The sequence below is a fragment of the Pelodiscus sinensis genome, chromosome 4 (genome assembly GCF_052426305.1).
Source record: "Pelodiscus sinensis isolate ZL-2025 chromosome 4, ASM5242630v1, whole genome shotgun sequence".
In the NCBI taxonomy this organism is placed as follows: Eukaryota; Metazoa; Chordata; order Testudines; family Trionychidae; genus Pelodiscus; species Pelodiscus sinensis.
Window position 1 is genome coordinate 66,690,198 of NC_143055.1, and position 26,497 is coordinate 66,716,694.

General features: G+C 40.0%; 1 long non-coding RNA gene across 2 annotated transcripts in view; it reads right to left on the reverse strand.

Moving 5' to 3' along the window:
* Positions 1-24,442, reverse strand: part of LOC149524529 (uncharacterized) — a 45,159-nt gene extending 20,717 nt beyond the window's left edge. For both annotated transcript variants that reach the window (XR_016349425.1, XR_016349426.1), the window contains exons 1-2: positions 24,308-24,442; positions 130-223 (exon numbers count right to left, since the gene is read on the reverse strand). This is a non-coding gene — a long non-coding RNA (uncharacterized LOC149524529). The remainder of the gene's footprint in view (positions 1-129; positions 224-24,307) is intronic.
* Between the last annotated feature and the right edge of the window lie 2,055 nt (positions 24,443-26,497).

The window sequence follows — 26,497 nt, forward strand, 5'->3', positions numbered from 1 at the left end:
TACATTTCCCACCTCTAGCAGGCCTAGGAAAGCTATAAAATAGGGAAATAACTCAGCAGAAATACGGGTACAGCCAGCAAGGGACAGTGCAAAGAAAATTAATGTAAGAAAATGAGTAACAGAGCTCACCAGCCTGGAGCTCAGTTTCCTTATGTTGTTGGATGTTTAGACCCGACTCTCCTCCAGCGCCCACACAGACAATGTTGAGTATTTCCTAGAGCACCTGTGTAAGGAAAAAGGTAGAGGAGTTGAAAAAGTTAATTTCTTGATCACCAGAGACTAATTAGTGTCCCTATAACATGCCTCCCAGTCATAAAAAAACATTAAGAATCAACCAGCTCTGGATTTTTTGGGGGGTGAGGGGGTAGAGTTTTGTGATTATAGATCTAACTGCAGCTATCCAAACAAAAGAAAAAAAATAGACAAACAAAACAAAGGGGAAAAACAAAAACACACACACAAAAAAAAAAAAAAAATCGGTCACATATTCCTAATTTTATGTTTTTGGCCCAGCTTGAAAGAGGATGGAGATGGCATTGTGGCATGTATGATGATGATGGTGGTCATCCTGAGATGTTGTAAAAGTGCAAGAACCAAGTGCAAAGGCAGCTTTCTCTCTGTCTGTGTGCGAGAGAGAGAGAGAGAGAGAGAGAGAGAGGGGGGGAAATAGTGAGGAGTAGGGAAAACTGGTAGAAGTCTCTGGGTTAATACAACCTTTTTATTAGGATGAAAGCTAGAAGCACCAATTCAAGGAAGCACCTCTGTTCAGAAAAGCATTTAAGTCCATACTTAACTTTAAGCATCTGATTGAATTGGAGTCTGCAGAATTTAAGTACGTACTTAAGCATAATGCTTAAATGTTCTCTAGAATCAGAGCAACTGAAAGCCCTCCTCATAGATCCAATTAATTTAGGAAAGCCCTCAGGTCTGTACTTAACCTTGAAGACATAAATACCGTATTTTCCGGCGTATAAGACGACTTTTTATACTAAAAAACATCCCCCCAAAAAATCGGGGGTCGTCTTATACGCCAGATATAAACATACTGTAGCTTCGGCTACATACAGAACGTCCCTATTATTACCTTTTAGCCCGCTGGATGTGTGGTAATACAGTACTGTAGCTTCGGCTACATACAGAACGTCCCTGTGCTGATACTGTATGTACCGTGCTGAGCCAATCACGGCAAGCGGTGTCATCTATTAATGCATACAAAGCCTGCTCGGATTGGCTGAATCAGAGAGGCGGGTTATTACAACCTTTGCCAATCCGAGCAGGCTTTGTATGCATTAATAGAATACACCGCTTGCCGGGATTGGCTCAGCGCGGTACATACAGTATCAGCACAGGGACGTTCTGTATGTAGCCGAAGCTACAGTACTGTATTACCGCACATCCAGCGGCCTAAAAGATTAGGGACGTTCTATAAGTGGGTGTACAACAAATGGCTGGTGGAAAAGACCCCATCATAGCTCCAGCAAGAAGAAGGAAATTTTAAGCCAGTTTCAAGCTGAAAGTTGTAAACTTTGCCAAGGAACATAATAACTGTGCTGCTGCAAGTCAATATGGAGTAACAGAAAAGATGGTCCGAGACTGGAAAGCAAATGAAGATGCATTAAAGAGTATGCCAAGTAGTAAGTGTGCATTAAGAAGAGGCACCCCACATTGGTCAAAACTTGAAAAGCACGTAGCAGACATGGTGCATGAGCATCATCAAAATGGTTATGTAGTGACACGAAACAAAATACGTATGTTTGCACTTCAGTGGGCCAAATCTAACCCAGATCACAGCAAAGGATTTAAGGCCACTGTATCCTGGTGTACTAGGTTCTTGGAAAGGCATAATCTGGTACTGAGGCAAAAGACCAAAATTGCACAAAAATTACCTGCAGATCTCAATGGCAAAGTAAGTCTTTTCCATCGATGTGTATTACAACAGTGCAAGAAACATGGCTATGCGTTAAGTCAGATCGGAAATATGGATGAAACTCCTATGAATTTCGATATGGTTGGAAATAAAACTGTTAATCCAAAAGGTGCAAAAACAGTGTTAATTAAAACAACAGGACATGAGAAGTCCAGTTTTACAGTGGTACTAGTGTCGGGGACTCGAACCCGGACAGCCTCTGTTCGTTGTCTGACCGCAAAGAGACAGGCAACACCAGCAAGATCCAATCACAAGCTCTTTATTGAATGGTGCACACAACAATAGAGAGCGGCCCGTCTCCAAAGTGAACCAGCCCCGATTTCATTTACAGGTAGGCTTATATAGACAGTTCCGTCGCGTCATAGACTATTCGCCCAAGCAACCAACCCCCCTTTATCAGTTAGAACCTCTAATACCCATGCATACCTGGCCAACTATACATCATGGCCTTAAGCAATTCATAATGCATCAGCAATTTCTTATCAGCCCAAAAGACAGGTACTGGGCAATAAGGAGACAGTTTGTTATGGCCAAAGGAGAACATAAACAGGGAGTTTAGAACAAATGGGGAGAGCAGAAACAGGGAGTCTTCTTATCAGTTCTCAAAACAAACTGTTCCTCATCACAGCAGGTACAAAAATGCAGCTTCTTGCTTATCTCATTTTGCCAACTTGAGCAAGCGTGTAGGGTGTGTCCCTGCTTGAACCTATCTCCAGTTCTGCCCAGGGACTACCCAGAAACCTTTGTTACATTTGCTTTAGCATAACTGCACTAGGCCTATTTTTTCTAGGGCCTAACACTAGCATGTACAGCTGATGGCGCCAAACTAAGACCAATGATTATTTTTAAAAGAAAAACAATGCCGAAAATCAAGTTCCCTGTTGGAGTTTTTGTACCTGTGAATGAAAAAGGCTGGATGGATGAAGAAGGGGTAAAGCTATGGCTTGATAATGTATGGAGTAGGCGACCAGGTGGACTTCGTCAAGAACGTAACCTACTGGTGTGGGATATGTTCAGGGCTCATTTAACAACCAGCACAAAAAAAAGGCTGGCAAGAATAAACACAGATGTGGCAGTTATTCCTGCAGGATTGACATCATTGGTACAGCCACTGGATGTGTGCCTAAACAAGTCATTTAAAGATCGCATTCGAGAACAGTGGAATGAGTGGATGGTTAGCGGCGAAAAGTCATTCACAAAAGGAGGAAACATGCGTGCGCCTCAATTGGATGTTTTGTGTAACTTTGTCATAAAAGCCTGGAATGATATTGATGCAGAAACAGTAATCAAGTCTTTCAAGAAGTGTGGCATATCAAATTCTTTGGATGGTATGGAGGACGACTTCTTGTGGCAAGATGAAGGGGAAGCCGAAGCTGAAGCCACACCATCTGATTCGGAATTAGATCCATATGATGACTGTCTTACAAATGTACCACAAGATGTCATTGATGAACTTATGATGTCAGAGGATGAACATAATGAGGATTTTGAAGGATTTTAAGTACCGGTAAGTCAAAATCATTTTAATTAAAATTATTTAAATCAAATCTGATGTTATTAAATGGTGTTGCCTCAGAAGGGGGGGGGTAGTCTTATACGGCGAGTATAGGCCAAAACCTATGTTTTAACTGGACAATTAGGGGGTCGTCTTATACGCCCAGTCTCCTTATATGCTGGAAAATATGGTAGGTCTTCTCAGTAAAGGCTTCAGTTAAAGGTGTGCACATGCTTACAGACCCTGCTTAAGTATGAGTAGTCATGCACTTGATTTTACAAGCATATTTAAATATTTTGCTGAAAACAAGCTTCACTTAATGTATCTCAGAGTTAAATACCAGGGTAAGCGATTTATTGGGTCAAGGCCTTAGTGAAGAACAGGAAGAGACACTGTGGGTCTGAATCTGATGTCCTTATTCAGGCAAATCATCTGCAGACAAGGAGAACTAAATGTACTTTTTAAAATGAGTACATCAAAACCCAGTAAATTTAGAAGTGGGGGGTAATTCACATTCCTGCAATAAGAACTGTGTTCTTATTTCTGCCATGATACATTTTTGTTATTACCCAAACACCCTTTGGGTTTAAACAATTATGTCACAATTTTTTGTTCCAATCTTCTCTGAGTTTACTTGGCGGTGCAATTACACTGGCTCTATTGGGAACCAGGAAACTGTTTTATTATGTAAGGAAAGCTTACAGAAAGAACAATGATTGACTAAACCTACAGGATACAACTACACATTGTACATGCAAAAGAAATTTTAGGGGATGGGGTAGAAAAAACATATAAGACTAGGAGCTTCGGGGGTAGCCGAGTTAGTCTGTTATGGGGGGGGGCACCCACCAAGCAAATGGTCTGGTAGCACTTTATAGACTAACAAAACATGTAGATGGTATCATGAGCTTTCATGGGCACAACCCACTTCTTCAGATGACTGGAGTTATGAGAATAGGTTATGCAAAAACAAAATTTCTGTGAATTCTTTATGGAATAAATTTAGCCCTGGTAAAGATAGGCTGACCTCCACTAAAGGAAGTGGACTTGCACCATCTTACATCAGAACAGAACTTTGCCTATGCTATGTCTCTTAGTGTACACACACACACACACACACACACACACACACACACAATTTTTAATCTTACTACAGGTTGAACCTCTCTAATCCGGTACTCCCCAGACCTGATTGGTGCCAAACCAGAGATTCTGCTGGACACAGAAGGTCAATATTGTCTATTAGCATTACCAACACTTCCACTGTTTACTGGGTTTAGAAGACATTTAGGGGTATGTTAGCGCTAAACAGCACAGAACAGAGAGCCAGGACTGGTGGCTGTAACAAACTAGACTGCGTTGCGATCCTGAAATAGCAGGTGTGCTATTCTGACATCTCTGTAACCCTTGTTCCGCTAGGATTAAGGGATTTGTCGGAAAAGTGCCTTATTTTGAAATTTGGCGCTGTGTAGACAGTGCCAAATAAGTGCTTATTCTGACATAAGTGTGCTGTCTAGATGCATCCTCAGGTGCCACAGGATGCCTTCTTGTTCTCATTCCAAAGAGTGTGCAGTTTTTCAATCTAACAAGACAAATATCATTTGGATTTATCTGAACAATTCTAGAGGAAAGACCTAAGACAGGACAACACAGATTAATTATCACAATCACTGATTATCTTATATGCTAAAAATGGAATTCAAAACGGATAAAGTTTCCTTCCAATGTATTTAGTTCACTAGTAACCACATCTGTTAAAATTTGTTTATATTAGATTTAGTAACAGTTAAGATTATTAACATCAACTACCATATACACGAAGGGGCAAATTATGGTTCCAGTAAGGCTCACCTATACTGCTACATCTGTCAGTTTCGTGACCAGAGCATCTCAATGCATAGTGCCTTCTGAGCATTAGAGAGAGTATGGTGGCATTCCCTGTCACATCTCTAAGAGGTGAAACCACCACGTCATCTCAATATTCTCCTGCACATGAGGGTTTTAGGAGACAAATTATATGGTCCCTTCTTCATTGTACTAGAGGGAGAGGACAAGGCTCCTTAGATTCCCAAAGCAAGGCAGCCCGCTGAGAGAAATTTAGATCCTGGTACATCATGACCACTCCCATTTATTTCACTTTTATTTACACAGACATTACAGATACTTTGCTCCCCCCGCAGGAGCTTGGGCCTGGAGTACAGTTGCCCCCTCCCATCAGCTCTGATTCTCTGACCATTGTTAAGGTACTTTAGTACTACTGCAGCAGCACAAGTTGGGCTTAAAGCAGCTGCAGACTTCTCTATGGAGTGCACCAGGAAATGTATGTAGGGAGGTGGGGCAAAGCTTGAAAAAACTAATTTAGATCATCCCTGTAGTCACTTTAAATTACTGTTCCTAGCTGCCCTCAGGACCACATGATTTCAAGAGAGATTAAAGTCATCTTTATTTCCTCTCTCTCTTGTTGAAATCCTCCTGTCCCTATGGGTGGATTTTCCCCTTCTCCCAGCAGCTTTGAGGAACAGGGAACTCTTAGTCCTTTATAGTCCTGTATTTTGTTTCAGCTACACCAGACTAACACGGCTACATTTCTATCACTTAGTCCTTCAGTCATTTTTCTAGACCTCACCAGTCTTGCTAGTCTCATCCATTACATTGTCTATTCCATATCAATTCAGTCACAACTATTAATTTCCCTTGAGTGGTTTCAGGCCTCAGTCTCCAAACCTTTCTCCAGGTGCTCATGGTAGACAACTCTCCTCTAGCATCTCACAACAAAATGCCTGTTTTGTGTTAACTTCTTCACTCCTGAAAGAGACATTATTCTCTACAACCCTTTCTGTGGGTGGCACTCAAAGCTTTCCTTACCTTTCCCATTTCATCACCCTTCATAGCAACAGAAGGATACACCTCAGTTTGAAGGGAAAAGGTGAACTAATGCCAATATTTGAAATTATAAAAGAAAGTAGAGTAACTTAGCAAAATATACCACAGTATGTGTCAGTCACTTAAAGCTTTCCATAAAGCATACCACACAGTAAATTTTACCTGTCTCTAATCTAAACAGGGAGTATCAGATGGACTGTATCTGTCACTAGAATCTTGTTATAACATTTACTTCCCCATTAAAAATGGTGAATCAAGTAGATATCCTATCTTGCTGTTCAAGTTTAAATGTACAGAATTATTCATAATCTCATTTTAAAACCACTTCTCCCCCCCCAAAAAAAAAAAATTCAGCCTACTAAATGTAATTGGATTGTAATGCCCACTGTAGTTGTAGCCATTAGCCAATTCATAGTTGTTTTTATATTTCCCAGCTTGCAAATAATTCTCCATTAAGGCTGAGATTTAGGCACTCTGTACAAAAATCAGTCACCATATTAAGGCTCTGTCCATACTCTGAATTATAATTTACACAATTTGTTCTTGTAACATAGCATGTGGCCATTTTTAGCATGAATGCAGATTGTACTCCAGCTGTGTTACGAACAAATTCTAGACCCTTGCTTTGAGGCTACTGCAGAGTTATGATTTTATAAATTATATCTCCTCTCTTTCCCCACACTGGTACAACACAATCCTCATCTAAACAAACATTTTATTCCTATAAATCTCCACACGGAGGGGAAAAACAAAACAAAACAAAACAAAAAACAACCACCATTGAATATCCCCGTCCCCACATTTTCCCTTTTGATTTACTGAATTTGTGTATTTAGGTTAGGGAAAACCTGCGATTATTTTGGCTAGAATGATACTGGTTATAGAGTACAAGTCCAGCTCACTAGTTAACTAGGGGAGGTTCAAAATCCAGAAAACTTACAAAGGTAGACTGCCACATTCACTGAAGGAAGAGCCAAGAATCTCTGTTACAACCTGAGATATTAAAATCCCATAATTTGTTGTAATGGGAGCATGTGAGATCCAGTGTCGGGATCCTAATCACTCATATTTAGTAATGACTAGTTCTTATTCCTAATAGTCAGGGTGGTTAACCACTAGAATAAATTGTCTATGGAGGTTGTGGAATCTCCATCATTGCAGATTAAGAGCAGGTTAGACAAACACTGGTCAGGGTTAGTCAGATGGTGCATGGTCTAGCCATAAGTACTGGGCACTGGATTTGATAGCCTCTCAAAATTCCACCCAGTTCTAGATTTTATAGCTTATTCATGACCTTAAGTTCCTGCTACAAAATGGATATGTTTCTTTCACATCGTATATCACACTTGTGCTTGTACAACCAAACAGTACACAGAACTTGACAGACATTCTACAAAGTACCACAACCTCTCTGCAAGCAGAACCAAAATGTCAGCAATACATTAGCTTATGAAATCTCATATGCTACATATGGTCATGGTCAAAGAAAACAAAACCTCCTTTATAAAAAAACAAAAACAAAAAACAAAAAGTCTATGGATTAGGTGAGACACACCATAGTAACATAGGCAGTATGGCCCAAATCTACAAAGGAATTAGGGCAGCTAAAAGCCACATTTAGGCTCCACAGGCACCTATGTGGGCATCTGCCTGTGGGCACGAGCACTACTGGTTTTAGACTTTGTCTACAATAGGGGGTTGGAAAATACTGGCTTGTGGGCCAGATCCAGTTCACCAGGGTTAGCGCCTCTGGGGCCACCACTGGATTTGCCTACCATGGTCCTGGCCAATGGGAGCTATGGGAAGCAGTGCGGACTGGGACACTGCTTTTCGCGGCTCCCATTGGCAGAGAATAACCCTCCGTGGCCAACAAGAGCTGCAGTCACCCATAACTACAGAGATACAGATAAATATAGCTACAGCAGCCCATTAGGGGCTAACCCTGGCACACTGCCTTTTTATTGCTTTCCCCAATCTGCACAATGCATAAAAAACAACAAATGATGATTTGTATTGATCCATTGTAGAGTTGTGGATAATCTGTGTATTTTATTCATGTAGATTTAATTTTTCTGTAGAAGTGCATTGAGTCAAACTAGAATAAAAACCAATTAAGAGACTGATATATTGTATGTCAGTATAAAATACCTTGCCCCTATTTTCAGATTACTATTTCAATAATGGTTCCTGTAGAAAGACCTGTTGGTTTTCTCTTAAAACAATTCAGATGTGATATTGTTTCATATCAAAGGCGGATATGAAGCAATGAACACTTCTAACCCACAAGTATTAATCAATACGTTGCCTTATCAGAACACCACGGACTAGCTCCATTCATATAATGGAATACATAAAGAATTGAGATATCTTTGAAATTTGTTTTGACAAATTTCAATTTAACCACTAACTGAAGCTTCAGGGTTTTTTTTTTTAAATCAGTATCAGTTTAAAAAAAAAAAAAAAAAAAAAAAAAGCTATTCCGAATCCTCTTCACCAGTGACATGAGATCATCATATCACTAAGTTTTGTGCATTTTAAAAATATCCATGAATCAAATAAATTGAAGTAGATTTTTATATATATTGTTATAGCTTTGTCTTGATGTTCTTTTCAGTGTGCCAGAGTAAGAACACATTTCATGCTGCTCCTATCAGCTGCACTAATTTGATTACTGTAAAATACTAACATTTCTTAGCAGTCAGGAAGATTTGGATTTAAGTTTTATTTTCCTGGTGGAAGTAAATAAATGCATGGACTAAGGATTCCCACCCCCCTCCCCCAATTTATTTCCCCCAAATTTATTTACATGATGTGTACTGGGCAGGCAATTCATAGAGTCTAGTTGCCATCAGTTGATCTCAACTATGTGGTGTGTTATTTTTATTCCAGTGGCAATTGCTCCATTCCAGGAAGCAAAACCAATCTGTATACTTAAGTAATACATTGTGTGTCTTCCTGGATGTCTAATAGCTCTGATAACTGTCAGGTTGATTGTTCTTCGCCTAAACCTTGCTGCCAGAATGGTTACAAATTTCTATATGTTTAAGATGAAAAGTGACAAACTATTAATTGTGCACAGTGCTTGATGAATGCAAGTGACTGTTTATTTTTGCAATACTAGAGGTACATAAGTTCACAAGACCACGTTCTACACTAAACTGATTCCAGGATTCATGTTCATCTTGCTCGATTAAATATATGACTTTAATCAAAGCATATGAACTGCAACATTAGACAGTTTCAGTAGTATAGCTCCAGTGGAGTCATGATACCAAAGATACAGGGGGAACCATAACAAAGGACAAAGCCAGTGGGAATAGACGGGGTGGCATATGGAACAAATAGACATGAGATCATTGGAGCTTCTTCAGGTTTGGAAGTGGTCCCTGCAGTCTTCAGAGTCAGGTAGGTAAATCCTGACCCACCCAACAGGATAACAGAGTGAATTCTGTGTAATCTTAGAGGTGTAGGTGACCTATGGGTTTTTCATGTGTGAGGGAGGATGATCTGGACAGACGTAAAGAAGGATTAGAGTCCAAGTCAAAATATTTTAGGTCATACTTGTGTCTCAATGAAATTTAAGCAAGTGCTTCAGTGCTTTGCTGATGGGAGTGCAGAACGAGATACCACACCAATACATAAATGAAAAAAAGAGAGAAAAGATTAGAGACAAAAAGTTTACAGATGGATGTTTTAGCGGAATATATACCCATAACAATCTTTAAACATACCTAAGGTCCATAAATACACAGAGGGTCCCCAAATCAGAAAAATAGTTGCGGCGGATGTTTTTATTTGTATTGACACTCTGAAGTGAAGGAGAGGCACCTTTAGTTCTGATTTATTGTTTGTATCTCCAGTTCTTAAGAAAGTACTTCTCCCATATTTCTGGCAATCATGTTTCATAAGTGATTATAACATGAGATATAATGAAACTGATGGCTGACAGCAGATGTATACCAGTTTTAAAATAAATGGCAAATACAGCAGTTTAGTGAACTTTGTACTATGATAAGCTCAAAGCATATTTAAGAAGTACTGTATTTCTCTAATGTAACCAATCATAGCAAACAAGGTGAATTCCTTTAATTGATTCTATAAAATGGTATTGGATAAATCCCTTGCCTCTGCTTCTATCCCTTTCAACAAAAAGCTGTTAAAAAAGGTATAATTTTCTACTGAGTTATGTGATTTCTTCATATATTTGTTGCTCTAATCTTCTTGCCTTCTTTTTTCCTGTTGCAAATTATCATTAAGCCAAGATAATTTAGAAGGAAGAGACTTTTAGAAGCTATAATATTAATAGTTGTAGATTGGATTGCAGACAACCTTCTATCATAACTGAAAAAAACAAACAAAAAAACACCCCAGGAGTCTGGTGGCACTTTAAAGATTAACACATTTATTAGGATTTTAGAGCATAAACTTTTGCTGGCTACAATTCACTTCCTCAGATGAAGGGAGGGGGAGAGAGAGAAAGAAAGGAATACAGAGATGGGAGTGTGACATCAGGGCTAATTAAGTAAGAGTGGAAGTGGCGCATGTCCAACAATGCTGAGAAGATGCGAGTATCTGAATTAAGGATGAAAAAGTATAATCTTTTAAACAATAACCGATAATCCTGAGCATAATCAGTTACTGTTAATAGTTATATTCAGGCTCCGTCCCCACCCCTGGGGAGCCAGCTCTGTTTCAGAGTCAGCAGTGTGGTGGCTGCAACCAGCTCCCTGATTAAAAGCTGGCTCCTAGTGAGCCAGCTGCTGCTGTGCGCTGTTGCCTCTGATGCAGAGGCAGGAACATGGAACAGCAGCCCACTCTGGGAGCTGGCTGTCACCTCACACTATGGGTGCATGTAACCAAGTAACTGCTCAGATTACACAATTTCCTGCATTTTAACATTCCTAATATGAATGGAAATTACCTATTGTAATGTGAAAACAATTCCATGTGTCTAATCCTTGTTGAGTGTATCTTAATTTGAATAAGAATTCCAGTTCAGCAGTTTCTCCTTGTAGTCTGTTTGAAGGGTTGTGGTTTTTTTTTTTGAAAGCAGGAACTTGAGAGATGGGGGTGGGTTGGGCAATTTTAAACATTAATTTTAGTGACATTAATTTTAGATGTCATAAGAACATGTGTACGGTCTTTCTTAGAAGAAGCATTTCTCTCTGCAGTATCTCAAGCAGGATGCATAACCCACATGTGCATATATTTAGAAGGAATATTGCTTCCAAGATAGATACATACATGTAGATAGTTTTGGACATAAGTGTCCTAATTTAGTGTCATGTCTTGTTCTTTACCAGCTCCTGCGATCACTTACTTTATCTGGGATTTTTTTTTTTTTGGTGAACAGAAGTTACTCATTTGAAGACTTAGAACTCTCATACATTTAACAAAGTATGTTAGAGCCATTTTAAAACAGAAGTGTAACTATATATCAAATTGTTTTTATGGTGAGATGTTTGTGTGGTCCTCAGATCACATTTATCATCTGAAGGAAGCAATACATGGTAGACTTTTTCTTCAGTAAACTATAAAGTCTTTAAAGGAAAACCTACAATTTAAAGAAAAATCACCGCTTCTCCCTTCTGTTATCTGAAGGGGCAATTTTCATCTTAAGTTAATTGCCATACTGGAGAAACAGAATGGAGTCTTTCAATTTATTACTTGAATTTTGAAAAGTTCTCAGTTTCCAAGTATATATTAAAAATAAATAAGGTAAGTGGTTAGAAAAATTACATGAGTCTAGATTGTTTCCAGATAATTCAGGACTGAATTATCTGGAAACATGATCATGGTCACATTGCCAATAAAAGACATTATACTGAAACTGCACCCCCCCCAATCCCCATCTCCTCTGTTCCTCAAAAAAATACCCCTGAGGCTATCTGGGGAGGGGCCGGGTTCTGTCTCCTTCTCCAGTGGGCTCCCCCCCCCCCATGTCCTGCAGACTCCCCACAGGCCTGGGGGAGGGGTAAACTCCCAGTTTGGGACAGAGGGGCTCTTTACTTGGTCTAGCAGCAGGCAAGATGATAGAACTGCAGCCCTGCTGACCACTGTCTTTATGCTGAAGTTGTCCCCAGTGGCCACTCTTAGTATCACATCCTTCCACTCTCCCCTCTCTTCCATGGAAAAAAACAGTCCCATTCTCAGCACTGCCCATTTTCCATACACACTGGAAGAGAAAGAGGGAGAGACTGATTTTTAGAGCCACTACTTTGTCATTAGAGTTAGTGGTTTCTAAGCTTGGAAACAGTCAAGATAACTTACATAAATGTAAACAAAATGCTGTGGGAAGTGGGTTTGCAAACCTAACTTAAAAATTTGTACATGTACAGACAGGGTGAAAACATACAAGAATCATATGAATGAAAACCAGGACTGGCAGGGCCTCAGATCTAAAATGCACCCAATTCTGCTCCTTGGTTTTAAAACCATAAAAGCTGAACAGCCCAGGCAAATGTGGTTTACCAGCAGTATATTGATAGCTGTAGGCTCAACCATCTGGAATTGAATCAGGCATCAGGTTACCTTCCAGAATTGTCCTGCAGTCCCCAGGAATTAAAGCTAAACCTTTAAAGATTATCATGTGATAAAACCTCCAAAGGAATACATCCAACCAAAACTGGAAACCCTACAGCAGATGGAAGCTCTCAATGAGGCAAAGATGATGCTTGAGTGGCAAAGTGGATTGGTAGGGGTGAGATAGAAGAGTACACGGGGAGAACTCTGCTATGAATCACAATCTGCTACAGCTTGGAAAAAGAAATTCTACAGGCAGTCCCCGGGTTACGTACAAGATAGGGACTGTAGGTTTGTTCTTAAGTTGAATCTGTATGTAAGTCGGAACTGGCGTCCAGATTCAGCCGCTGCTGAAACTGACCGCCAGTTCTGACTTACATACAGATTCAACTTAAGAACCCCAAGCTTCCCCAAGTCAGCTGCTGCTGAAACTGATCAGCGCTGATTCCAGGAAGCCTGGGGCAGAGCAGCTGGGGTGCTGCTGGGTTGCTCCAGTAGCACCGCTCCTCCGTGCTACTGGACCAACCCAGCAGCACCCCATCTGCTCTGCCCCAGGCGTCCTGATTCAGCCACTGCTGAAACTGACCAGCAGCGGCTGAATCAGGACCTGGGGCAGAGCAGCTGGGGTGCTGCCGGGTTGGTCCAGTAGTGCCCAGAGCGGGCGCTGCAGGACCAATCCGCAGCGCCCCAGCTGCTCTGCTCCAGGGTCCAAAACAAAAGCCTGGTCTGCTGGGGGGGGGGGGCACACTAGCCGCGCCCCCCCCCAGCAGACCAGGGACACGGGGAGCAGAGCCGCAGCAGCAGTGGGGTGCCGCGCCTCTGAGGCTTTGCTCTGGCAAAGTCTCAGAGGCGCGGGACCCCCCCGTGGCTGCGGCTTCAATCCCGGTGCCTGTGGTCTGCTGGAGACGGTCCCCAGCAGACCACAGGCACCGGGACTGAAGCGGAAGCAGCGGGTGGGTTCCCGCGCTTCTGAGGCTTTGCTCTGGCAAAGCCTCAGAAGCGCGGGAACCTGCCCAGTGCCCCTGGTCTGCTGGAGACGGTCTCCAGCAGACCAGGGGCACCGGAGCAGCTTACGAACGGGGCTCTCTCGCCCCGGAGCTCGCAGGTAGCAATCCGCTACCTCGACCTCCGGGGCGAGAAAGCCCGGTTCGTAAGTGCGGATCCGACATAAGTCGGATCCGCGTAAGTCGGGGACTGCCTGTACACTGATTCCTATGATGCAATAGGTTAAAAACAAAACCCCTACCACAAAGCAAATGAGATACCATGCAATGAATCAAATGCAAGAAACTGATAAAAAAAAGTCATTAAAATGAAATAATTGGACCAAAAAAAAAAAAAAAAAAAAAAAAAAAAACCACCATCTAATGTCTGCTGCTCCTAAAAGGAGGGATGAAGAAAAGGACACCAATCTTGTGGCTGAGAATAGAATGATGGCTTAAAGTGTCACCTCATCACTGAGCAGTTCAAGAGCACTCTCCCACTTCACCTCCCTACAGTAATATGTTTTAAATGTTTCTATGATGGAAACTGTTAGATTGCCTCAAGTAACTACTCAAGGCTCCAGCAGTAAGTTAGAAAAAAAAAAAAAAAAAAAAAAAAAAAAAGAGTCAACTTACCTGACCTAACTACACCTGCTTGACAGTGTGGGGAGAAAAATAGCTTGATTCAGTCCAGGATTCCATCCACAAAACAACTTTGGTACACAGACTAGATTCATCTGTTACCAATGAAGCATTAGAAGCATAATCTATCTGATCTCAGATTATAAACCTGGAACATATATACCTAGAGACTTTAGATGGCTGATTAGTGCATACCCATAGGAAGGATTGCTCAACTTCCTTCTCCACATAGAGAAATCCTCAGTAAGTGGTTAAAGCCTATTTGCTGCTGCCAGACTGGTACAGCTTTTCACATAAGGGAAACAATGAAAAAAAATTGTTTTCCTCCCTAACTGAAAAGGTTAGTTTTTTTGTGCAAAACAAGTTCTGATTTTTGAAAAAAAAATCCTGATAATGGATTATTGAAATTTCTGTAATAATTTAATCAGTGTTTGAGATAGTTTCCTAAAGAAGATCAGTTTTGTTTTCCAAACTCTTGATGTGAAGATATTTTTGATAAATTAAAAGTGTTGGTAGTGATTTTGAAAGATTGATAACTTCAGCTATTGTAGAAAAAAAATTCAAAATAATTTTGAAAATCATTGCTTAGAAAAATAGTTGCACAGAGACGACTGATCCACACACTTACATAGACAACAAGACGCATTTTCCTGCATTGTAAATTGTGGGGTTTTGGGGTTTTTTTTTTTTTAAATGTCAGAAAAAGTATTTGGGTTTTTTTTAGTTGTATATATTGGTTAACTCTTCTCAGAAACTGGCATCTCTACAAATTCACTTTTTGACATAGGATATTATGAAGTATTGCATTCTAAGGTCCTCAGCTTGGAGTCATATAACATTACTTTATATGCCTGACAAGGCATGTCATATCACACTCTATAATAACAGCTGGAACTTTCAAAGTAGCTGAAAGCAGTCAGTTTGAATATGAAAATATTGAAAAATTATTTTAGATTCACTCCTTGTATAAGTATACAGGAATTTCTGATAGGTAACTCCTCTTAGGTGTGATTTCTACAGTACAGAACCTGTTTTGGCATCTGTGCTCCCCAAATATCATGACAAAGAAATTGACTGTTCATAAGATTCTAGTAAAAAGCAGCATCTCCCAGTTTTCAGAATAATCTACATACTAAAAAGTGACTTTTTACTGTTCATGTAATCAACTTACATTCTATTATTTGGGAGACATATCATTGCTATGATCAAAATTCAGTGCTTGGCTAAGAAAAATCTAACTTTCATTATACCACCCCCAAATTTGCAGGTTTAGAAGAGTACTTTTAGCTTCTTTTATTTGCTCATAATGTTTACTACATTTGTGAGTAACGTTTCACAAGGCATCCGTCCATAACACAGCTTTGACTTAAGGACCCAATATTTGATTATTAGTAGAGCCCTGCAAATCTGTTTTTATCCACATTTGTAGATGTGGATGCAGATATCTGTGGCTTATTTTTGTGTATATGGATATAAATTGTATATCTAGAAACCTGCACATTTGCAAATATCTGTAGATATCTGCATCTGTGGATGTGGATATTAACTAACCATTTTTGTGGATGAAGATGTTGGTACATATTGGCTGTGTCTAGACTGGCCAGTTTTTCCGGAAAATCAGCCGCTTTTCCAGAAAAGCTTGCCAGCTGTCTACACTGGCTGCTTGAATTTCTGCAAAAGCACTGACTTCCTACTATAAGAAATCAGTGCTTCTTGCGGAAATACTATTCTGCTCCCGTTCAGGCAAAAGTCCCTTTTGCGCAAAGCTTGTGCACAAGAGGGCCAGTGTAGACAGCTTACATTTGTTTTCCGCAAAAAAGCCCCGATCGCGAAAATGGCGATCGGGGCTTTTTTGCGGAAAAGCGCGTCTAGATTGGCACGGACGCTTTTCCGCAAAAAGTACTTTTGCGAAAAAGCGAAAAACTTTTCTGTTAAAAGCATTTCCGGAAAATCATGCCAATCTAGATGCAGCCATTTTGTATTGGTACAGGGATCTAGTTATTAGTACGTGAATGTGTGCAGATGGTATCGTATACATGGCCATGTCTATGGGCCAAACTTTGCTGAGATTTTTTCAATTCTACTCTCACAAGTCAATTTTAAAATAGATGATTCACTGTCATTTCTCCAGGCTAGCATTCTGAACTTTGCTTAGTGATCTGAATTGCTCCAATAGCAGTTACGGATATTCAATTACATTAGAATTACAAATGTATCACTAATACAGAGGTTGGAATGTATTCACCCACACTAGAAAAAGATTACTCTTCAAAACGGTCACAAAACAGATCCACTCGGCAGTTTTAGAGATTTAGGTTTAGCCATTTATGTTTAGCTTAGCCATTATGTGGTGAGGAAACAGAACAGCGCACTGATTTCACTTCAGAATTTACAGCATGAGTTTCCCCATCTTCTGGACATTTACCTCGTATTGCTCGGGTCCTTAACTCAATTCATGTGTGCTTATTGGAAAAAAAGATGAAGATGTACATGCATCATTTAAATCATTGCTTTGGGGATGAGGGGTTCAGTATGCAGGCTGCCCTAGGGAGAGAGGACAACCCCAGCCTTCTTTCACCACAGCAACTGGCATCAAGTGAGAAGTGTGTCTCCATGGTTGCTGAAGCTTCAGCAAGTACAGCCAGTAGAGGAATGAATTTATTCATCTGCCCTCCCCAACCAGGAATGTAGGAAACTGTGCACTTCCCCCTCATTCCTGGACAAATGGCAACAGCCAACAATGTTCCCATATGAATTGAAGTGAGTGAGTGTGCACATGTGCTTCAGCCCCCTTCTCACTACCTAAAGGGTGCCTGGGAGGAGGGAGGCTCCAGGCTATGGCAGTCCTAAAAGGAGGGTGTGGGAGAAGGCCACCCCCAGCCAGCCTCTTTCCTGCCTGGTAGTTCTATCTCTTCTCTGTATGGCTTTATGAGAAGACAATCACATTCCAGGTACATCCCATTTTCCTGGCACAACCAAATCTTTACTTTACATTATGATATAGACTGAATGTGGTGGTCATCACTCTGTTTAGGAGTTCTTGAACAGACAGACAGATACAAACTCACTCAAATATATAGTAGATGAAGCTGCATAATGTCCCATTTTATTTCCCTTTTCTGTTTTATCATAGGGAACAGCTATTTGCTCTTTCAGTTTAATAGTTTGGTTTCATCCAAAGAAACAAAACTGTGAGGCTACGTCTAGACTGCCGTTTCTTTCAGAAGCAGCTTTTCTGGAAGAGATCTTCTGAAAAAAAAAAAACTTCTCCCAAAAGACAGCATCCACCCTGCCAAAGTGCATGGGAGGGGGGGCGGGGGGAGGAAGATCTGCTTTTTCCTCTTTTTTAGAAAAAACTTCCTTTTTTGTGTCCACACACACCTTTTTCCAAGAGAGCTCTTTTGGAAAAAGGCTTCTTCCCCATACAAAGAGGTTTACCAATGCCAGAAAAAACCCTCTGTTCTTGCAATTTTTTTTCCCCAAAAGAACATGATTGCAGTGTGTACGTTAGTGAAGTTTTTCCCTGGAAAAATGCCCATTTTTCCAAAACAAAACAAGAAAAACCCTCTGTAGGGTAGACATAACCTGAAATGTGCTGCATATTAGTGCTAGCAGTCTTGCTCTGCTGGCTGCTATAACAGGACCCCATTAAGCCACAGACATGCCCGAGTAGCTGCTTGCAGACTACTTTGAATTCCTCGAATTTTTCATTCATACCACTCGTGCTTCAAGACCAGGCTTTTAGGTTTGACAAGTCACCAACTCCTCTCAAATTTATTCAAGCTCAAAGAGGCAGACATCTCTATTTCACTTTAGGCTGATGAAGGAGATACTGGTCCACAGTTCACTTCACGCTTTAACAGGAAGCATCTCTGCCTCTTATCCACCCAGGCCTCAGGCACAATGCAGATTCATTATGGGGGGATTTTTTTCCCCACCAACAATGTGAAGCCTGCAGAGGTCTAAAGCAAGCAAGCACACTCCAATAGTCAATGTCAGTGATCTTCTAGGGAGAACAGACTTCCCAGAGGGTTTTTTAAAAAACAGGGAGGTTCAAGAAATAAGGCATGGAACACTCAAGTGTAGTAGCAGAGATTTTCCTTCATAAAGTTCCGAAGTTTCAGCAAGTGTATCATGTATCAGCTGACTTCATGTGTCAGCTCCACCAATCTCTTTCAAAAGTCTGTTAAGATCTCACCTAACTAATAGCCTCCCCTCCCCCACACTCTTCCAAGGGAACTTAGGAGTCAAATGATTGACTTTAGCCCTTTGCTAAAAGCCCTTGAGGTGACATTCAGATAGACTACAAGCAGCACCTGCCAGTTACACAGACCCGTATCTATTGCATGTGCAGGGTTACGGAAAAGAAAAGACACTCCCTCCTCCCCCCCCCCCAAAAAAAAAAAAATAAGATTTATTTTTGCCAGCAGTTCCACCCCCATTCTTTTGTGGGCCTTCTCCACTGGCACATAAAGGATGTTTTGCATTAGGGACGTAAGCACAAAGTAGCCCTGTATCTAGTTTGGTTAGCCTTTAAGAATCCCCTTTCACCTTGTTATTTCTAAACCATCATCAGGCAGCAAGTATAGAGTAATAGGCAAGTTGTCATTGTGAGTGATGAATCACCAGCTCCCACAATGGCTTTGGCAGCCACTGACAGCTAATGTATGTTAGAACAATGTTCAGCAAAAATCTATTATATAGTTTTTTGGCATATTAGCCTACTTTACTGATCTAAAGCTTGAAAAACCTAGCTTTATATTAAATTAAATCTCCATCACCATATGAAAGAAGTTGTAAGCACACAGAAATGTCAGCTATTTAAGTTAATAGTAAATACTCAAACTATTAAAAGTGGTAGATGTTTAAAAATAAACTCCTTAAAATGTAAATATAACTCAGATTAGTTTAAATGAGAATCTTGATGATCACTGAGATAATATATGCAAAATGGAGCATCTTTTCAATTTTGTGTATGAAAGAGAAGTACACCCAGCTAGTTATTCTGTGATTTTTATTTCCACTGATTGTCTGTAGAACACAATGGCCAAAAGCAGGTCACTTTATGGCATAAGTATAAATTAGATTTGATTCAGATTTAATGTTCTGGAATCAGAGTCATTAAAGTGGTTAAAGTTATAGTTGGTTGAATAAAGAGAAAACAGATTTGGGAATATATTCAATTAACTGTGCTAACCACTCTGTTACTATTTGTAGAGGGCCATTGTATTAGTCATATGACCACTGTGTGTTGGTGAAGAGGAGTAAACAGAGGTTCAACATATTTGCTTTTGAATGGTAATTCATCCAAAATCTATACTGGGAATGCATTATTCCTTGACCTTTCTTCTCTGACATCTTATTTAATATGTTTAATCATCCAGTCAGGATGAAACTAACCATGTGAATTAGATTACACTAAAAATAGCAATCCATGAATAAAGGATAGTCACAGTGAGAAACCTATAAGCTTGAAGTGGTTTTTCCAATTTCCAGGAACTTATGACGACAAAAGAGACAACCCCGAAACCCAGGACTGGTTTATGAATAATTATTACAAAAAACAACAAAAAAAAATAGAGTTATATTTGCAATTGAAAACAAAATATTTCTAAACCTGTCAGAAAGGCATATTAGGTCAATTTCTTTGTTGCTCTGTGTAAGACATGCTTAATGAAACCTCATGATCATTCAGTTAGTCTCCTCAGCAATGATTTATAGGTTTAAAAAAGATATTAAAGACATTTATAAACGGATCCATGTTTTTTTCTTTACACTGCTGGCCATTCTATATAACAAATCCAGAACTTTAGCACTCTCCTCAAAGCAAAGAACTCGGGAGAATGGAGGCATCAGGCCCAGATGAGATCTCAAAGGGACAAGATTATACTGTCTCTTGCAATTACGTGCTTCACAAAGCTTTTCCTACACTAAAAAGTTTCATTTGCAAGCCACTAACACTCCAGAATGCAAAAATGTGTTGCTCTGAAATTAACCTGGATTGAATTTGGGCACTATTTCTCTTGCTTATGCTCTCTTTCATAAGAGGAGCTCATTGAATAACTAATTTTTAATTCACTGACACATCCAAGAAAAAATGAAGAGTTGGTTCAGTTTAACACACAAACATTTTCTAACATTCATTATATCAAAGAAGTTGGAAAAAAAAAAAAAAGAATTCCTGGACTGGGGGTGTGGAAGACTTAGGCTCAGCTCCTATTCTAGAGCTGATGCTTGAACCTGGTCTCTATTGCTGGTCTCCTTTATATGAAATACCTGGATTTTCACTCAGTGACAGAGAGAGAAAATATATACGTATATGAGAGAGCCTTGCTATCTGATAGTACCCAACTATAAGTTCAGGTAAGCTTGGGTCAGGTCAGGTCTTCTGACCAGCTCCTGCTGCCCATGAGGGTCAAAGTGGCAGCCCCTGCATAAACTGCTGCCATCTAATTGCACTGCAGAATGAATGTGATGACCAAGGGCTGTCCCGTCTCCCCCATTTGAGGGGACTCAATCCAAGTGTCATTTCATTGCAACCTTGCACACAGTGTCATGAAAACATGCAGCCATGCCTCTGCTCAAGGAGGGGCAAATAGAACAAACCTGAGTGGTGCTGTGACCCTATTTGCCAGAGTGCAGAACCTGAACAAGAGAGACAAGCTCATCTCATAGAAAGGAGCTGCTACGACAGCGGGAGCGCACGTTACAATCCTCTAAGGCCTCCCCTCAGTATTTACCCCACAGACCCAATAAATCACCATGCTTCAGTTTCTAGAGCACACATGGCAGAGCTGCCAGCAGGACCAGACCATGTAGCTGCTACAACACTAACAAGACAGCCTGAGCCCCAACGAAGAGGAAGCAGTGTGGAGGAAGCAGGTTACAGGATTCTCATGGGTGTGGTTTGTACACTTAGATTCAAAGAGTGTCGTGTGAGATCCATTATGAATATGAATATTAAAAGACAGACTTTAAGAACATATCAAGATATGGAGGAACATGGAAAAAATAGATTTAAGTTTGTTAATAGCCTGAAATGGAAGTCCACCTGGCTCACCTCCTTCACATATCTTTTTGATAACTCCCAGCAGAGCAAGAGCTTGTTTACAATAAATTTCAACTCATAATTATAAAGGACTAGAGACATGTTGGCTGCCACTACACTCCACTTGAAGTATATCCTGGAAAAGTATGGAAAAGTATATCCTGGAAAAGTATATCCTGGAAAAAACAACCCCTCCCCCAAATATTGTGGGTAACACAAGTAAAAGAACTCCTTGACTTACCCTATGACTTTACCATAAAATATGGGAGGAGGAGTAACAGCATCTCAGTTTTCTCAGACAGAATAGCATCTTGAAGAATATCCAGTTCTCCATTTCTTTCAGAAAAAATTTATTGAACTCCCAAACAACTGCATAAAGCTGTTTTCCTCACAGATTACATATTGGAAATATAAAAGCTCCAATGCAACCGGTCTTATATAGTCTTTGACTATCAAAGTACAGATAGTCCCCAACTTACAAATGAGTTACATAAAAAAAAAAAAAAACACTTGGTCATAACTCAATCTGTTCATAAGTTGGACCCCATTCATTTACATGTGACCATGCTGTTCATAAGAAGAGCAGATCGCACGATCGTAACTCGGGGATGTGCTTAATGGGAGGTTGGTCATAAGTCAATGAATTCGTAACTCGGGAACCACCTGTATATCAACATTTTGGAAGGAAGTGTGTGGTACTGGAAGGCTTTTTTGTAATGAAAACCCAAAAAGCCTCCGTGTCTTGAACATTCTAGAAGATCTACCCTGTTTGAGTAGTGTGAAGAAATGGAATTCTGAAGCATGTTAGTGGCCAATTATTTTATAAAAATGAAAAATCTCCCCCCCCCTGCACATACGCTATCTTTAGCTAATTCCATTAGTCAAACCAATGCCATCTTCATGGAAAAAGTGCACATTGATCTATAGAGTAACAAGATTAATTTATGAAGACTTTCATGAGAGCATTGCAGACTGAATCAAGGTACATCAGAAGCCTGGTCTTTCTGTTTTCTCAGTGGGTATCTGTGTGTTCTAAACATTATAATAAATTCCTAATGAGTAATTAGCTATGAATATTTCCCACTGTGAAATTATTAAATCCATACTCCTATGTTTGGCTATTTACAAATTATTGTAATATGAAGGTTAATTTGTTGCAGGAGTTAAAATTGATATTGTTCTGGCTTTGTGAAAGCTTTAATTTGTCCTGGACTGCACAAACTTGGCATGTCAATCCAGGTGCCCATTTTTTTAAAGAGACACCAGCTTCTCCTTTTGGCAAATGTGCCTTTAAAAATATTTTTTTCCATTGGTTGTGTCTTACTGAAAAGCTTATTTGGCAGTCTTACAGAGAAGTCCAGGAACAAGGCCTCAGTTCAGCAAAGCACTTAATGTGCTTAAATGTACATTAATATTCATATTAATTGGTCATAACCCTCTGCCCTCTTGCCATGTGTCTCAAATCAAGACCTTGGCTTCATGTTTGAACAGAGTAATAATGATTATTTTGTTTGCTGGCCTTCTCTTTCTTCCCTCCCCTTTCTACATCAGAACTTGGTATCAATAACATGAATTGCTTCTCTTTAAAACTACTCATCTTGTAGCAGTACAGCATGTGCATGAGGGTGTGCAGGATCTGAAACCTAATGAACATATTTTATGCACAACTTCAGTAATGAACATGTTTCTTTCTGATTCTCATCACATACTACAGTCTGCCTAATTCAAAGCCAGTGCTATATAGAGCAATTTTGATAAAAATTTAGGTAAGGAGATGCTTGAAATTGTGAATATATAGAAAGTTAAGGATATTAACCAAATTAGTGTACAACGGACTATTTTGGGGGAAAAACCCACAAAAGCAAGACACTCAGGGAATTAAATTGTAAAGCAAATAATATCAAACTTGTTCTATATGCACTTGAGCCTAAACCCATGAAATAAAATTGGAACTTTTTGGTCCAAGAGCCTTTGAATCAGACCTCTACTGGCTCTCCAAATCACTTAACCATCTTTTCTTGAATAGATCATATACACACTGCATTTTGCAAAAACACTCTTCCATGGAGAAGGTGCTTTATATGACTATCCCTACATATTTGCACACATCTGAAAATATATGCACTATGTTCAGAAATTACTACCTATGCCTGGTTAAGTGAAGACATGTACATTTTGATTTTATAATTGCTACTGGCAGGTTGTTAAATGCTGTTATTATAATCTTACAAATTACTTGGTACATTTCCATTCAGCACTCCAAGGTCTTAATAAAAATGCATAAACAATAACTGTTCAGTGACACTCCAACGTGCAATGACCTTTGCAAATTGTCCTTCTCAGGAAAGCTTAGAAAAATTAGCTTGCATATTATACATACCAGTGACCTTGTCTCATATATATTTTATAAGGATGGCATTTTTGAGTACTGTCAAAATACATTTAACATTTACAAATTAGGACCCATGATTTTGTACCTATACTTTTCTGTATGAATTGAGTATATGCACATAATGTAAACATTATTCAAACATATGCAGAGTATAGTACATGCAGAAATGTACAAGCTAAACTATTACTCCATTCTGCAGACGCCACCCCCCCAGTAATTTTACTTCAGTTCAGTAGAATTATTCATTTAAGAGCTTCCAACAAGCCTCTCATCCCCTCCCCAAAATGAAATATGGTAACAATCAGGTTGAAAAGCCAGTCAAGAAGAGTCCAAAGGCTCTACTTTACAGCAGAGTACTTCCCCTTAATTAAGCCTTCTAAATAGAGCACTTTTACAGCAGTTTAAAATTTTCTACCTTAAAAAGGTCTCAAAACAAGCTCCTTTCAGTTCCATCAACAGAACCTTCTGCTAAAAATACTCAGGCTTTTCTGCTGTCTTGAGAGCTCAGCAGTCTTTTCTCCAGTTCGCTCATAATAGCCTAGGTCTTCACACCTGGAAACTATTTACACTTTAGGCTCCTTTCCTCTGAAGCATGCTTTCTTTTCAGGGGCATTTCTACTTGGGCTCTCCAAAAATCTTTTATTAGCCCCAGGTGTTCCTTATTTAGTTTCCTGCCTTCTTACCTATAGGTGTGACTTTGCAAGTATGTTTCCCAGAGCTGAAAGAGAGTGCTGTATGGCTGGAAAGCTTGACTTCCTCACTGGGAGAACTTGGTCCAGTAAAAGATATGCCCTTCATTGGATTCTGTGGTAGGTGGCTGGGCATCTACAATTTCCCACAGGTCCACCTCCATTGTTGGTGACAGCAATACTGGGATTGTTAGGCTGGATAGCTGCAAATGGCCATTATACTTTAACCAGTGGCTTATCTACAACTGCTTTGATCTTGGTATCAATCTATTATCAAGCTTCTGAAACAGGCTACTTTAGCATTCCTACTACTGATACCAATGCTGGTATGAAATCATGGAAACAGGAGATGGAAATTATAGGGAATAAATTGTGTGCCTACAGCATAAAGATGCAGGCGTTTTTAAAAGTGTGATCTCTGATATCAACTGCAGGCACTGACAACTGTTGCCCTGTGTAAAACTGACATTTCTTCATGCAGAGGCTGCCGCTGAAAGTGGAACACACACAACAGAGCTATATGTATGCTTGAGAGAGATTAGAGATATTCAGGCTCTTTGTCAGCACCTTGGAATGTCCCCAGGTTGCCATTAGTTAGAGCATCTGATTATCTCAGCACACAGATGAGTGTTGGGATGTCTGGGACTGATGCTTCATTCTTCATTATGTACAGTTCACTTTTAGTCCCTTAAAAGCCTGGCGTATGAATGCACTTTTCTCTATAATACCAACAGTTTATCATACCTGTCATAAAGTGACAAATCAGTTGCATGCTGCAGATGGGCATAGCTAGTGTTCTACTGTGCTAACCTCATCTATGCTTTTTTTTGAGAAAAAGAAAGCATTGTTCCATGAAGGCTGACAAAACATGAATGGTGAATTTCCTGAAATAATTTCCTTTCACTTACTCATTTGCAACTAATTGCTTGTTATCCTGTTAATATCTGTAACCCCCTGAGACCATTATCCCAGTGATCGTGTCAATGACTCATAGGCAGGGGGGGATTTCCAGCATGACAACTGAGAACAGTACATTTTCCTATGCAGTTGCTTTCTATACAGTCTTATGAATGAATCTAATAATAGCCACTCATTCTTAGGGGAGCAGTAGTACATGTGGCCTGGAAAATCATATCTATAACACTAAAAAGGGGAGTAAAAAGGTAAAAAATAAAATATTGATTCCATTAGATTTGAAGAGAATAAAGAAAACTCATTTTGAAATCAAGGATGGCTTGGCTGTAAGGTTCATAAATAAAAGGGATTCATGTTGCCTTTGTAGATATTATAGAGGTTCATTCATTTCTGTTTTGCCTGTCCAAATATCTAGACTATCTCTCTTCCCTCCCAAAAATGAAGTCTTAACATTCATATTGTTCAGTCATTTGCTAATTAAGAACTCATCAGTGCCAACTTGTGAGACTCATAGACTTTGGGTATGTCTACACTACCCTCCTATTTCAAAATAGGAGGGTAATGTAGGCATACTGCAATTGCAAATGAAGCCCGGGATTTGAATTTCCCGGGCTTCATTTGCATAAGCGGGGCGTCGCCATTTTTAAATCCCCGTTGGTTTGAACCCCGTGCCGCGCGGCTACACGCGGCACGAACTAGGTAGTTCGAACTAGGCTTCCTAGTTCAAACTACCGTTACTCCTCATTCCACGAGGAGTAACGGTCGTTCGAACTAGGAAGCCTAGTTCGAACTACCTAGTTCGTGCCGCGTGTAGCCGTGCGGCACGGGGTTCGAACCAACGGGGATTTAAAAATGGCGGCGCCCCGCTTATGCAAATGAAGCCCAGGAAATTCAAATCCCGGGCTTCATTTGCAATTGCGGTATGCCTACATTACCCTCCTATTTTGAAATAGGAGGGTAGTGTAGACATACCCTCATAGACTTTAAGGTGAGAAGGGACC